General features: G+C 41.7%; 1 long non-coding RNA gene across 1 annotated transcript; it reads right to left on the bottom strand.

The window, feature by feature from the left end:
- Positions 1-2,095: 2,095 nt before the first annotated feature.
- LOC141937839 (uncharacterized) lies at positions 2,096-11,829 on the bottom strand. The gene is made up of 5 exons (XR_012627083.1): positions 11,706-11,829; positions 10,543-10,690; positions 8,870-9,031; positions 5,352-5,555; positions 2,096-2,278 (listed from the first exon to the last, which is right to left on the bottom strand). It is a non-coding gene; the product is annotated as an uncharacterized LOC141937839 (long non-coding RNA).
- Between the last annotated feature and the right edge of the window lie 1,255 nt (positions 11,830-13,084).

The raw sequence follows: 13,084 nt of genomic DNA, 5'->3' as shown, positions 1-13,084 counted from the left end.
CCCAAGCCCAGAGTCACGCAGGAGGGTGGAGGTTGGACGGAGCCTGTCCAGTTCGTCTGGTCCAAGCTGGGCTCAAGCACGCTCAGCTCGAGCAGGCTGCCCAGCACCACGTCCTGGGGAGTTTGGGATTTCTCCCAGGAGCAGCGCCGTGAGCTCAGGGTGAGGGCGAGACGTAGGCAGGGCACAGTGGCCAGGAAGGGCTGAAGGTCCTTATGGGGCCACCATCCCCGGCAGCTCGCTGTCCCCCGGGGCCCTCATCCCTGCACACGGATTGTCGGGCGGTTTCCTCAGAGCCCCCAAACTCATGGCAATGGTACAAACCAAACGTCCCCTCTGGGCGGTAGAAACCCTCCCCTCAAACGCTGCACCCACTCCTGGGTTGGAGTCCTGCAGCTGCGCCTGGGGGGTTTCCTCCAACACAATTTTCCTCTGCACAGGGAAATACTAAACGCTCCCAAAGTAAGGAGCTGGTCGGGGGTTTCTGGTGGGTGAAGGGGGCAGCCGTAGCGCTGGGTCTCCCCGCCAGCCCCAGGGGGTACAAATACCTTTTAGATGGCCCGCAGGCACGGTACTGAGCAAGACCTCAGCTTGCCTTTGATTTTTTAAATCAATAAACAAGTAAATAAACAAATAAAAAATGCTGTAAATAGCCTAAAACAAAGCTTCAGATGGAGAAGACAGCCATGCTGGGGCACGCCGGGGCAGCCTGGTTTGCTGACAAGGCAGCTGGAGGCTCACAGCCCCCCCAGCCCCACTCCCCGATCCCCTGAAGGCTCACAGCCCCCCCCAAATATTTCTGTAGGACCTACACCCCCCCCCCCCATTGACACTGACTCCACCCCACACCTTCACTGCAAGGTTCTTTATTCCCTTAGGACACCCCCGCCCCCCCCCGACAGAAAACCCCCCAAAATACACCAAAAATAAAAGGGGGGTGGGACTTCCACAAGCCACGCCACCCCCCCCCCCCCCCCCCGCCCCGCCCGGCAGGTTTAAGGCACTTGTGGGGTGGGGGGAGAGCAACCCACCGGGCTTGGGGGGGGACGGGGAAGTGAGGGGCTGGCGGGGGTGACCGGCAGAGATGGGGGGGTCGCTGGGGGGGGGGTGGTCACTTTGGGGGCCAGGGCGGGAGGGGTACACCACCACGCACAGACGCTGCCCAAGGTGCATCAGGGCGGCTGCGGGAGAAGAGGGGGCGGAAAGGGGGGGGGCTGTGACCCCAAAGTGCACTACAGCTGCCCCCAAACTGCGCCCTCACAGTGCTCCCCACAGACCTTAGCACCCCCAAATCACCCCAGACAACCTCCATATCACCACAACCCCCCCATATCCCCTCAAATCACCCCAAAATTTCCCTATAGCCCCCCATATCCCCATATTACCCCAAAACCTCCCATATCCCACCATATCACCCCAAAACAGCCCATAACCCCCCAAATCACCCCAAAACACCCCCATATCCCCTCAAACCCCCCATATCACCCCCAAACCAACTATACCCCCAAACCTCCTCTATATCCCCCAAATCATCCCTAAACCCCCCCATATCCCCTAAATCACTCCCAAAACCTCCCCATATCCCCCCAAACACCCCATATGCCCCCAAACCCTCCCAAACCCTTACATATCTCCCCAAATCCCCACAAATCACCTCAAAACCTCCCCATATCACCCCCAAAACCCCATATCCTTCCAAATACCCCTTATATCCTCCATATCCCCCAAACACCCATATCCCACCAAATCACCCCAAACCTGTCATATTCCCCCAAATCACCCCAAAACTTCCCCATATACGCCCATATCCCCCCAAATCCCCCCCAACCCCCCATATCTCCCCAAACCCCACAAATCACCTCAAAACCTCCCCATATCACCCCCAAACCCCCATATCCTTCCAAAATACCCTTATATACCCCATATCCCCCCAAAACCCCCCTGATCCCCCCAAATCACCCCCACATTTCCCCCCCAAACACCCCCATATTCCAGAAAATCACATTAAACCCCCCCATAGACCCTCAAATCACACCCCCATATCCCACAAAACCCCCCCATATCAGAGAGACCACAGAGAGCTGGAGCAATACCCAGATAACATGGAATAAGCCTTATTTATCCTGTACAAACCTTTAGAGCGAATAATAACAGGAGAACTTTGGAAAAAATCTCCAGTTTTTCGTAGTGTTCCATCTTTCTTTTTAGCTGACTTCTTACTTGAAGTAGATTCTTGCTTTCTTAAGGGGTATACGTTTCTAAACAACTTTGTAGAAGACATCTGTACAGAAATACAAGATCATTGTTTAAGTTGAAAAACTGACTTATCTTCAAGTTTAATTCCATTTTATTTGACTTCAATGTTATTTTCAAGCTGACATTCTGAGCTTTGCTACTGATACCTCTGTTCATTATACTAATGATACTGCCACAGCAAGCAATGTAGACAACCTTATTTTATACCCAAAAGAAAAAGAAATATCAGAGTTTCACAGAATACATTTAAGGGCACGAGTAAGATAGGAAACAAATAGTTTCTTTTACAAAAAAGTAGATTCAAAGTTTTAGAGTATTTCATTAGACCAGCTGTTCTAGTTATAACACAGAAGGAAACTGATGGTGAAAATAAGTCTTCTGTCCACCCTTTGAGCCTGCCCAGGTTACTACTAAGGCCTAAAATCATATTTTTATAATTGTCATGCATACAGATGACACAAACCTTAGTTCTACCTCAAAAGGAATTGCCTATAACATGACATATGCTAAGAGTATGTTCAGACTAGTCTTCGTAACTACTCAGCATGCAACATCCTTCCCTGTGAATCCCTGTACGCTGCAGCTAGTACACGTTCTTGGCAAATACAGACTGACTCTCTTTGGTTAGCTTAGAAAGTTTAGCAGGAAGACAACGTAAGTGTTTAAGAATCCTATCAAAATACATAGATAAGGATAAGATACTGCTGCGTAAGAATGTTTGCTCCTTTCACGAGTCCACCTATACAGAAAAGGTGGACTTGTGAAAGGAGAAACTAACTTCAAAATTGAACATAACCAAACTATTGTCTTGTTGCTTGTAGAAGGTGAATTAGTCATAGCAGGTTTTGCATTTTTCTTGTTCTCACTTTTCACAAAATCCTAAGAAAATAAATATGACAAATTTTAACTAGGATTCTTCTGGAAAGAACAATTATCTGTATTAGAGAAGCAGCCACTGTTTAAATGCTATGACTAACAGTAGGGAGGCATTGACTAATACTGGATAGAGGTAACTATTCAAATGTGAATGAAACGCTAAACAAACTTGTGGAAGGGAACTAGAAATGCCTGTAGTCAAACCATTCTGACATTTACTATTTTCTTCTCTCCATTATTTCCTATACTTTTGTCTTTAAGAGATTTGACAAGCCAACACACAAATTGAAATTAATAAATCTAAGTGTAAATTCAGATTTATGGTGACAAGTATGAAAGCCAGGTTGGTAGCACAGTGCCTGCTTAAGCTGTCTTGTAATGACATCTTCTATCTCGTGAAGTGGTGCCAAGAGAGTTCAGATAACCCACAGCCATACCAGCTGGTAACAGCATCAGAAAATGGAAAGAGGGTTTTGTTCTTTAATTAGAAGGGAGTCTCTGCAAAAGATTTGGTTTTGTTTGTTTCTAAAAAACCAAGGGGGTTTTGTTTTATTTTTTTAAAAAATTTGACACGAGCAGTATGTGGTTATGTTAGCACTACAGGTTTCCCCTCAGTCCTTAGTTTTAGTTTTAACAGTGCTTTTCAGTTTTAGGAAATTTAAAAACCAAATTGTGTCTTCAGTAGACTTGTAACAGTTAAAGTTACTGAATCACTTTATAATCTATCTCTGTTTGGCATATGTAACATGAAGATAAATATTTAAGAGTAACATTCAGGTGAATAAAACAGCAATAAGATACTTTTAAAATTAGTTCCATGTTATTGAAAAATTACTTAGCTAAATGTTCTCCCATCGGGGTATGAACATCTACACTATGAGAGGATTTATAAACGGATCAGTACAACAGTCTTCTCAAAACATGGGTGACTACGTTAGATGAACTATATCCATCTGTAGATAAGTGCAGTACTTTTTCAGTGCCTTCAGAAGGATGATTATTTTTACACTTACTTTTCCAGCAGCCTAAGAGAATACTACTCTCAAAGAAAATTGGTTCAAGACATAGGAAGTTTAAATCAACTCTGGACATTATTCCAGAATGAAGTGTTCAATTCCAGATGAATTAACTTACACAGCTTTTAACAGTTACTTTTGCAATCCAAATTTAACAAAGTGAGTTTATCGAAGTACTGTTGAACACTAATCACTGAAGTGGCCATTTCCCTTAACTATTTTACTAAGAGATTAAAAAAACATCACAATGCTAGAAAAGCATCAGACACTTCACTCCCCAGCTGAGACAAACTCACTCAAAGCGTCACTTACCACTTATGCAAATGATCCACAGGTCACCTCCCTTATACCCCCCCCGTCAGCTGCAGAAGTCCTTACAAGTGCAGAGATTCATAAGATTACAGGTATGTAAGTACCACCACAATGAGGTGTCAGGGTTTCAGAGCCTCTGTAAGTGTTGTAGAGATAGCTGTGTTTGTGCTAGTGCTGATAAAAGGCAGAGGAAAGAAATGTGCAGTTCGAGTAGGAGCGGAGAAGATTTTTACCAGCCTGAACTGCTGTGAAGCCTTAGTCTCGCATGTAGACACCACAGCACTCTAGGAAGGCTGGTGCATATAACCTAGCACAGCTGAAGGAATTAAAGAGGAATTAAGTTCTACAGAAAACAGGGAGGTTCAGGTGCTCATGCAATTAGTTCTGTATATTCCCTCTAAGTACAAAAAGATCAAAGAAAACACAGACTGGACAAAAAGTCAAAGGAAGTGGTCTTGAAACTCTGAAATGCATTGATTAAGCCCAGGGGCTTAACTTGTAACTGCCTATTAGAAGAGATTATAATTGATACCAGTGGTTGTTTAAACCAAAAGAAGCAGTTCTATTGAACTGGTCTGTAATCCTGCAGATCACAGCTAGAGACAGAAGCAAACAGTAAGAGCAAGGAGAGAGAAATTAAAAGGTAAAGAGGAAGTACCGATCAGGGACAAGTGTCCAGAGTCTGGATAAATTGAAATCTATGACTTTATTCAACATAGGCCAGAGATCCACCACTTGGCAGGGGGCGGGGCATGGGGGGGAAGAGGTTTAAATATTCTCTCTATGTATCCTTAGGATCTCAGTGAGAATCAAAAGGATAGGATTTTAACAAATGATCGGAGTAATAAATTGAAAAACTGCACAATGTATTTTGTCAGTTGGTCTAAGTCATACCTCATCCATCTCTTCACTCTTCCTTTTCTTTCTTGGCTTGAGCATTTTAACTGTAAGTGGTAAGGTGCTGCCCTGGTGCTTCACCTCCATCTTACTGGGTTGCAGAGCTGTGAACTGGATTTCCACCTCTGGTTTTGGGAACTGACTAGTATTTCCATTTTCTGTGGACACTTCTGAAGAGTGAAGGACAATTTCTGAATGGTCCTGCAAATACATGGAAATTTTAAGAACACAAGTTTTGAAATAACTGAGTTAAAAAACCCATAATACATATCTTTCCCCAATGGATTGCAAAGTAAGCATTCCATTTTCCAGCTGTTCACTTTCAGAACACTTCTAATTGAAGGAATCTACTTCAAGCATAGCAGAGTTTAACCCTTAATTTCTAAATCTTTATTACATTTTAAAAAGTTAATGTTTCTATCCACAACCACAGAACTTGAACTCAGCCTGATACTTTGTTTCCAAGTCATTTTGCTCAAGGGCAGAGACAGTCACAGTTTTCACAAGTAGCAGGAGTAGAATTGATATGACTTTCATCTTAACTCTGCTGCTCCTGAGGAGCTAGGCAGTAATGGGAGCTTTTGAGAGAAAAGTATAACCTTTCTCTAGCCTATCTTTAAGGAACTCTCCCTTCCCCTTCTACACCGGAGAAGTTGTGCAAGTAACGAGGTCCAACCAGCAAGCTACAAGCCAAATTCAACCTATGAGAGACTTCTACATCACCACCTGTTCTCTGGAGGAAGAGCAGGCACTAAGGCAGCCCGCTGCCCACAAGCTGAAAACCTTGTCTTGTACCTGCTCACAGCCAAACCGCACGGACTGCACAGGGAGGGTGGGACGGAAAAGTCAGTTTGCACAATTTTTCTTCCTCATCAGCACTTACCTTCCACCATCCACCCAACCTGTTTTTCTTAGCAAAACCAGCAAGTTAGAGCTGTGGTCTTCCCAGCTCCTGCATCTCTGTGGCAGCAGTTTAGCTGGGACTCTGAGTGGGAATACGAGCACCACTGCATTCCCAAAAATGGAGTTGGCTAATAAAAACATTTTTCTTTGTAACTGCTACTTCATGAGAGTTAGCAATCAAAAAGTTACGTAGGAATGGCTAGCGTCGTTAGCTAACAAAGTTATACACAAGAATCCTGCAGTGGAAGAAAGCAAATCCAATTTGCCCTGCTATTTCTCATCCATTTAAAAGGGTTTATTCATCTTTTTTTCAAGTGACTTATCTAATAATCAGCCACCTCATAAGCATTGGTGAGAGGCAGGATTTCAAGAGCATGCAGTTGAAGTCAGATATAGCTATTCACGTGATTATGTTACACATCTTTCATTTCTACCAAAAGCCACTAAATCAGGTGATCTGATCACCGAGAAAGGTATTTGCAGAAGAAAACTTTAGCATTGTTCAGACAGCAGGATACATTTTCTTCCCTATTCTGCATTTAGCAAAACCCATACAACTGCATAAAATTTTTAAATTTCAGTTTTGTACCTACCTCACTTAATGAAGAGGCACTGCTAAGACATCGAGATAATGAATAATTCCTTTTAACTTCATCATATCTAACTGGAATACTTTGTCCAAGTAAAGGATTAGTTCTGCTTTGTTTTTCCATGAAGTGTAAATATTTAGAATGAGAAAAGATTATGCTAAACTGTAAACCTCAAAATATTTTGATTTTTCTAAAGCTACAATACAAAAGCTCAAGTGCAGACAGCTAATGAACACCTGGGCTGAAAGACAACACAAGTCGAAGGCAGTAACCTCGACTCACGATGCCATCATAAGACGTGCCCTGGTGGGTCTCACCAACAGTCTGTCTAGTTCAATATTCTGCCCCAAGAGTGGCAAAGGGAGATGCTATTTAAGGATAACGTGTGTGATCCTGGTCACCTTGTCATCTGTTCTCTCCATACTCTCCCAGCATTCTCAGCTGTTGCATTAGAATTGTCAGAGTCTACACCACTGCCTAACCCTCAGAGTATCCATTTAAAAATACATTTATGGATTTCTACTACAAAATTTTTCTAATCCCTGCTGACAGTACCTGTTGCCACCACCTCCAGAAGATTACTAGCTGCTTCATACAGGAATATGTTATTTTAACTGTCTTAAAATTATCTCCTATTAGTTTCATGAAGCGCTGCCCAGTTCTTGCAGGATTTTACCAAGGACAGTTGTGCCTTCTGTCTACCCATCGCAGCCATGATTTTGTAAACCTCAGCCCCACAACCCTCTGGTGGCCTTAACCTCTCCTAATCAGAGTGCCAGCTTCTTAGCCTCTCCTCACAAGGCAGGAGACACACATCGTCCTGATCACCTTAGATTTTCTTCTTTATCTCCACTATATCTTTCCTGAGAATTATTTGACTTCCCCCAAAAACTCTACCCCATTCACTTCACCACCATAACAGTTTCTCACATGATAATCCTGTTAGTAGCCTCTCCCTACTCATAACATCAAGTACTGCTGCTACTGGCTTGAGGTAAATACTTCAGCACCAACTGTTCACAACAATTCTTCTCTAGAACTAATTTTATAGCAAAAATAACTAATTTTATGGTGCTCTCCTAGCTGCCATTACAAAGCTATATAAAGCAATAACCATTCTGACAGCTACTCTCTACTCCCTCATACATCACAAGCTTTATCTATTCGGCACTAGCTGAACTGATGAAGTAGCAAGAAACTGGCCAGTCTTATTTGGCAGTAGACAGGAAAGAGATGAAGAGATGCATTTTATCATTCAGTCCAGTTCTGCCACAAGAGGAGAATCGCATCTTCTAGCAGCCAGGGGAGGGTCTGCTAGGAGATCCATGTTCAGCTCTCTTCATTACTAGTTAGCAATGAAGTCACATAGCATTAATTCAGTTTAACAGGAAAACTACCTCATTGAATACTGCTCATGTAGCACACAGGGATTTGGTCAGAATCAGAAGGCTCAGTACAGGTGCAAGCCTTTTAATTTTTGTTCAGGAAATATGCAAAGTCGATCTTTTCTTTGTGTAAACTTCAAATATTGTTTTGTTTTTAAGTAAGATGAAAGATACTGTTCTGTTCTTGTGAACCCCATATGGACTGGCAGCTCTAATTACAGAACCATCTCTATTACCACACTATAGGTGATATCGGGAAAGTTGTTTGAGCTGAAATCCCCTTACCAGTGACATAACCAAACAGAGGTGACATCACAAATATTATGTCTTCAGATCTCTAGAACCTGGATTAGTTAACTAGTTTTTCCCTCAGGTACAGAAGTTTTATAGTGTATAGAGAGGTGATGTTCTATTAACTAAAGTACTTCTTATTTCTGAGAGGGGACTTGAAAGAGGGAGAGGGAAGAATGAACAAGAACTCAGAACTAATGATACAGCTAAAGTACGAAGAACTACAGGAAGTAACTTTTGGGAGATTCCCCACATTGCTGAAATATATAGTGAGCAAACAACAAAACAACAAAGTCATTAACAACATATCATTAGTACATACTTTCTACAAATATAACAAACATACCTCTTTGTTTACAGACTGATCTATTTTATCTTGTCCTTCAGGTAAAGGTACTTCTGCCAAAGACTGAAGACTTTTATGGTTAACGCGTTGTTTCAATTCCTTTATAAAGTCATCTTTCTCAGCCACCTGTTTTCTTAGTTCTTCTGTATCAGTTTCCTTATCCTAATAAACATAGCAAAAATTGCCACAAATTGCAGGATTGGCAAAAGAAATTAACATGTGCATGAGCATCATTACAATTACTCAGCAGCATCAGTTTTAGAATTGCAGGCTCAAACAGCCAGCTGTCCAACAAAAAGCCAACAACTTCATGTATGAGTGGCCTCTATTTAAAGTCAAGAAAGGTCATATAACAGCCTGGGAAGATGTAACGCAAAATTTTTATTTTACTCTACTTATGTAGGGTTATAAAAGTTCACCTCCCATTTGCTCATGAAGTTCTTGGTTCTGTGAAAAAGGCAGCAGATGTGATAGTTGTTTCAGATTTCCAGTCCAATCAAATCGCAATCAAATGATCAAATGGACTTGAGTGTTTATTTGAACTAATAAGTTTTTTGAAACTTCAGTTACTGTTACAAATTCAGTTTCAGAAAAGCATAAAGCTTTTTTTATATTAGCTGCAAACAATTTCAATATGTTTGAAATAGAGCCAAAACTTCTACAAACCATCTGAACTGTTCTGACAGTTTAGTTTGGCATAGTTAGTACTATCTTATGGCCTTAGTAGACTTGAGATGTAGATCTTAAAAAGCTCACACCGAACTAGTTTCACTACAAATATACAAAAGCAAACCATGCTTCAAATTAGAAAAAAATGTGTCTATACTTATACTCTTTGTGAAGAGAATTTTTGTCAAGAACCACCACTCCTGCTTGCCCACTTTTTGATTTTATTACTGGAAAGTCTCAGGCAAGCAAAGTCACAGACAAAGTGAAAGTAGTCCTAAGCTCCTAACATCCTCCTGTACTGATTGCAGGTCCAGAAGGTCATTGCTAACTACTTCTAGATGCAAGTATAGCTTTAGATTGTACAGATTCGTATAATAATTTCATATGCTCAGGAAATTACAACCTTGATACAGTCCAGTGACCAGGCAAGGTATCCGCCTTGTTATCAACTATCAGTCACTCTACTTTGAAAGCGATATGGGAGCAAAACCACTAGCATTTTGACCAAGTATTTTTACTGGAAAGAAGCTTTTTTTGTCAACTACTGCCTGCTTCTTCTCTTCCTGCTAAAGCCTCATAGGCTTTTTCCTCCCCCCCCCCCCCCCCCTTTTTTTCAGAAAAGCCAAGCAAGAAATCTTGTTTTTCAAGGTATGTTTTCTCAGCTTCATTAAGTAGCAATTCATTTAAGCATAGGTTACTTATTGGTGTTTTACACACAAGATGAAGTTTGAAGAATTCACAGCAAGGTGGTGGTGGTGATAGGACAGAAAGGAACAGGCACTTGCACTTCCATTAGGTATTATGCTTTTTCATGTTGTGACACTCCTGTTCTTCCCTTTTCACATGGAGAAGATCTCATGTAGGCTTTGCCATGTGATAAAGTGAGGGGACTTTGACAAAGGCCAGCTCCCCTCAAGCGCCCACACTGTTAACACTTGACACGAGATCTGCTCTGTACTAAAGACTTACGCTAGAGGACTCTGCTGAGACCTCCAGTCACTTACAATTTCTGCTTGTTGCTCTACCAACGTTTTCCACAAATTTTCTCATTTCTCTGTTGCAATGGCTCTCAGCTTCTTTCACTTGACTTATGAGTCTCATTTTCTCCTCCGGCCAGTTCTTTCTATCAGTTTGATACTTTGCCTCATTCTCCTATTTTAGTGGAACCAGAAATAAAGCCATAGGCAGAGATTAAGCGACACAAAAACAAGTCTTAAAATCCAAATTACCGTTAAACACATTAGTTTCAAAAAGATATCAGAAATACTAGCACAGTTTTACTCCAGCATATTCCCAAGTGCAAGTATTACATTCTCGTTTGTTTTTTCCATTTAAAACAATTGTTTAGCAGTTTTCAGAATTTATTATTCAGACTGGCATGTCTTCAGGGAACAGACTATTTTTCCTCTAAAAATGCTCTGGGTAAGTCACAAACACTATTAAAGTTACACCAAAGGTAATGGCAAAAAGACCCTTTTTACTTACAAATTCCCAATCTTTTATACTGCCTTGCAGGTCATGTTAGGAAACCTACTTCAAGACTGAAAAGCAAAAAATGCAGCACAATTTGAATGGGAAACAGAGACAGTGTGTAACCAGGAATGTCACTTCAATCCACAGCAACTTTGCCTCCTTCTCTACCACAATCAAACCTCTTGTCAGACATTCTCCCACACAAGACAGAAGGCACCTGAAAAGCCGCCTGGGAAAAAAGGCTACTTTCTAATCTAAGGAGAATTAAGAGGTAAACCCTCAGCCTAACGGGAAGGGCTTACAGATCACACAGCAAGCACAAGATCTTTAAAGTGTCCAATTTATTTGCCCAAGCAACTGATGGGAAAAAGGTTTGAAACAATCCAGCTCCTGACATCTGTTCAGGACAGCTGTAAGAGGAGCCCAGCTAGAGAAGCACCGTCCATGGCAGCACACCACAGTGAAGGGTGCACTCCACTGTGGGGCATCAGTGATGCTGTGTATTACAAAGACACTCCATCCAGACTTTGCTGCACTGACGCACTGCAGTTTTTAGAGGAGGTTTCCTTCACCAGTGTAAGAACTTGCCACATCATGCCCTAGCTCTTGAAGATAGTGACACAAAAAAAATTTAGACTTCTAAATGAAAGTTATGGTTTTAAACCTAAGTATGAATTACATCACCATGTTTTACCTTCAGTTCTTTTTGCAGCTTTATTAATTCCTCATTTTCATCTATGCTTTTTTCCACGGTGTTGCTCATCTTTTGCCGCCAGTCACTATTGCTCTGGTTATTCAGCTCTCTATATTTCTGCTTCCATGCTTCCAGTTCTAGTCAGTACACAAAATGAGGTTATATAACACACAGTTTTAAATGCATATTTGACCACATTCACATCCTTTTACTGAAGTTACTTGGATTTATCAGCTATGACCACAAAGGGACAACAGAAGCCTTTAACTGTTAGAAGTTTGTTATGTACTATATAAAATTAATGCCTAAATAACACTCAACAAATCAAAACAGAGATTTAAAGCAGCTATCACAATACATCCAAAACAATTTTGCCTCCTTGCTGCCGTTTTCAGGTTTTGGGTGAGGTTGGGTGCTGCTGGGGGCGGGGGGCGGTCGCTGCGCTCGGTAAGCCACGGCCGCATTTTACCCGCTTTTTGGACTCACTACTGTTACTGTTGTTTTCTTGTTATGTTTAGTAAATTCTTTCTTTTTATTCAACCTACGAATTTTCTTCTTTTTGTCCCTCCCCTATTTCACTGGGGAGGGGAGGGGGGAGGTGAACGGCTGCCACGTGGCGACTGGCTGCCGGCTGAGCTCAAACCTCAACGCACACAGATCTGAAAATAAATTTACAGATGAGCCCCCATCCTAGTTCCCACCATTCTCTCCCAAAGTGCCTTCACCACAAGCAATTTCCCCCATTTCCTGAGATCTAAAGCTCTATTAGAAAGAAATAGAGTATCTCCACAGAACTTTCCAAATCCAGAATTCTGAAGTGATTCTCATCCACTCGATTTAGGTGAGCATTTCAGTGTTAACGTCAGGCTAAGGGTTGTATTATATGAAAAACTAACTATTGTTCAACTGCTGAGTGTTTATCAAACCTGCAGAAACTGTTGTTGTGCTAGTTCATGTTTCAGTGTTTGATGTTGTTAACATGGCCAACTAAAGTGGCAAATAAATACCAATATCGAGTAAGTTAACACTGATATAGCAAATCCAGTCTTTCTTTGGGGCTTATGCTTCTTATTCTGAGGCTGTTTCTTTGCTTTCAAATATTCCTGCTAATAATGATTCAATAAAAATTAGTTCCTGACTGTAACATTTTAATGCCCAGGTTGGATTTTCTCAGTATTTTAAAATATAAATATGCAAGACTCTCCAAATTAGATAACATCACAACTCATTATGTTGCCATTCCACACCCAAAAAATGGCGCAGTAAGGGCTTTTTCTGACCTTTACACACTTTCTCATACTGTTTGGAGATTTCTTCCAGCTTCTCATTATTCGGCTGCTTCTAAATACCACATTGAAAGCGAATTAAAGAAAACATGT

This window comes from Strix uralensis, chromosome Z, assembly GCF_047716275.1.
Source record: "Strix uralensis isolate ZFMK-TIS-50842 chromosome Z, bStrUra1, whole genome shotgun sequence".
In the NCBI taxonomy this organism is placed as follows: Eukaryota; Metazoa; Chordata; class Aves; order Strigiformes; family Strigidae; genus Strix; species Strix uralensis.
This window is presented reverse-complemented; position numbering and strand designations above follow the sequence as displayed.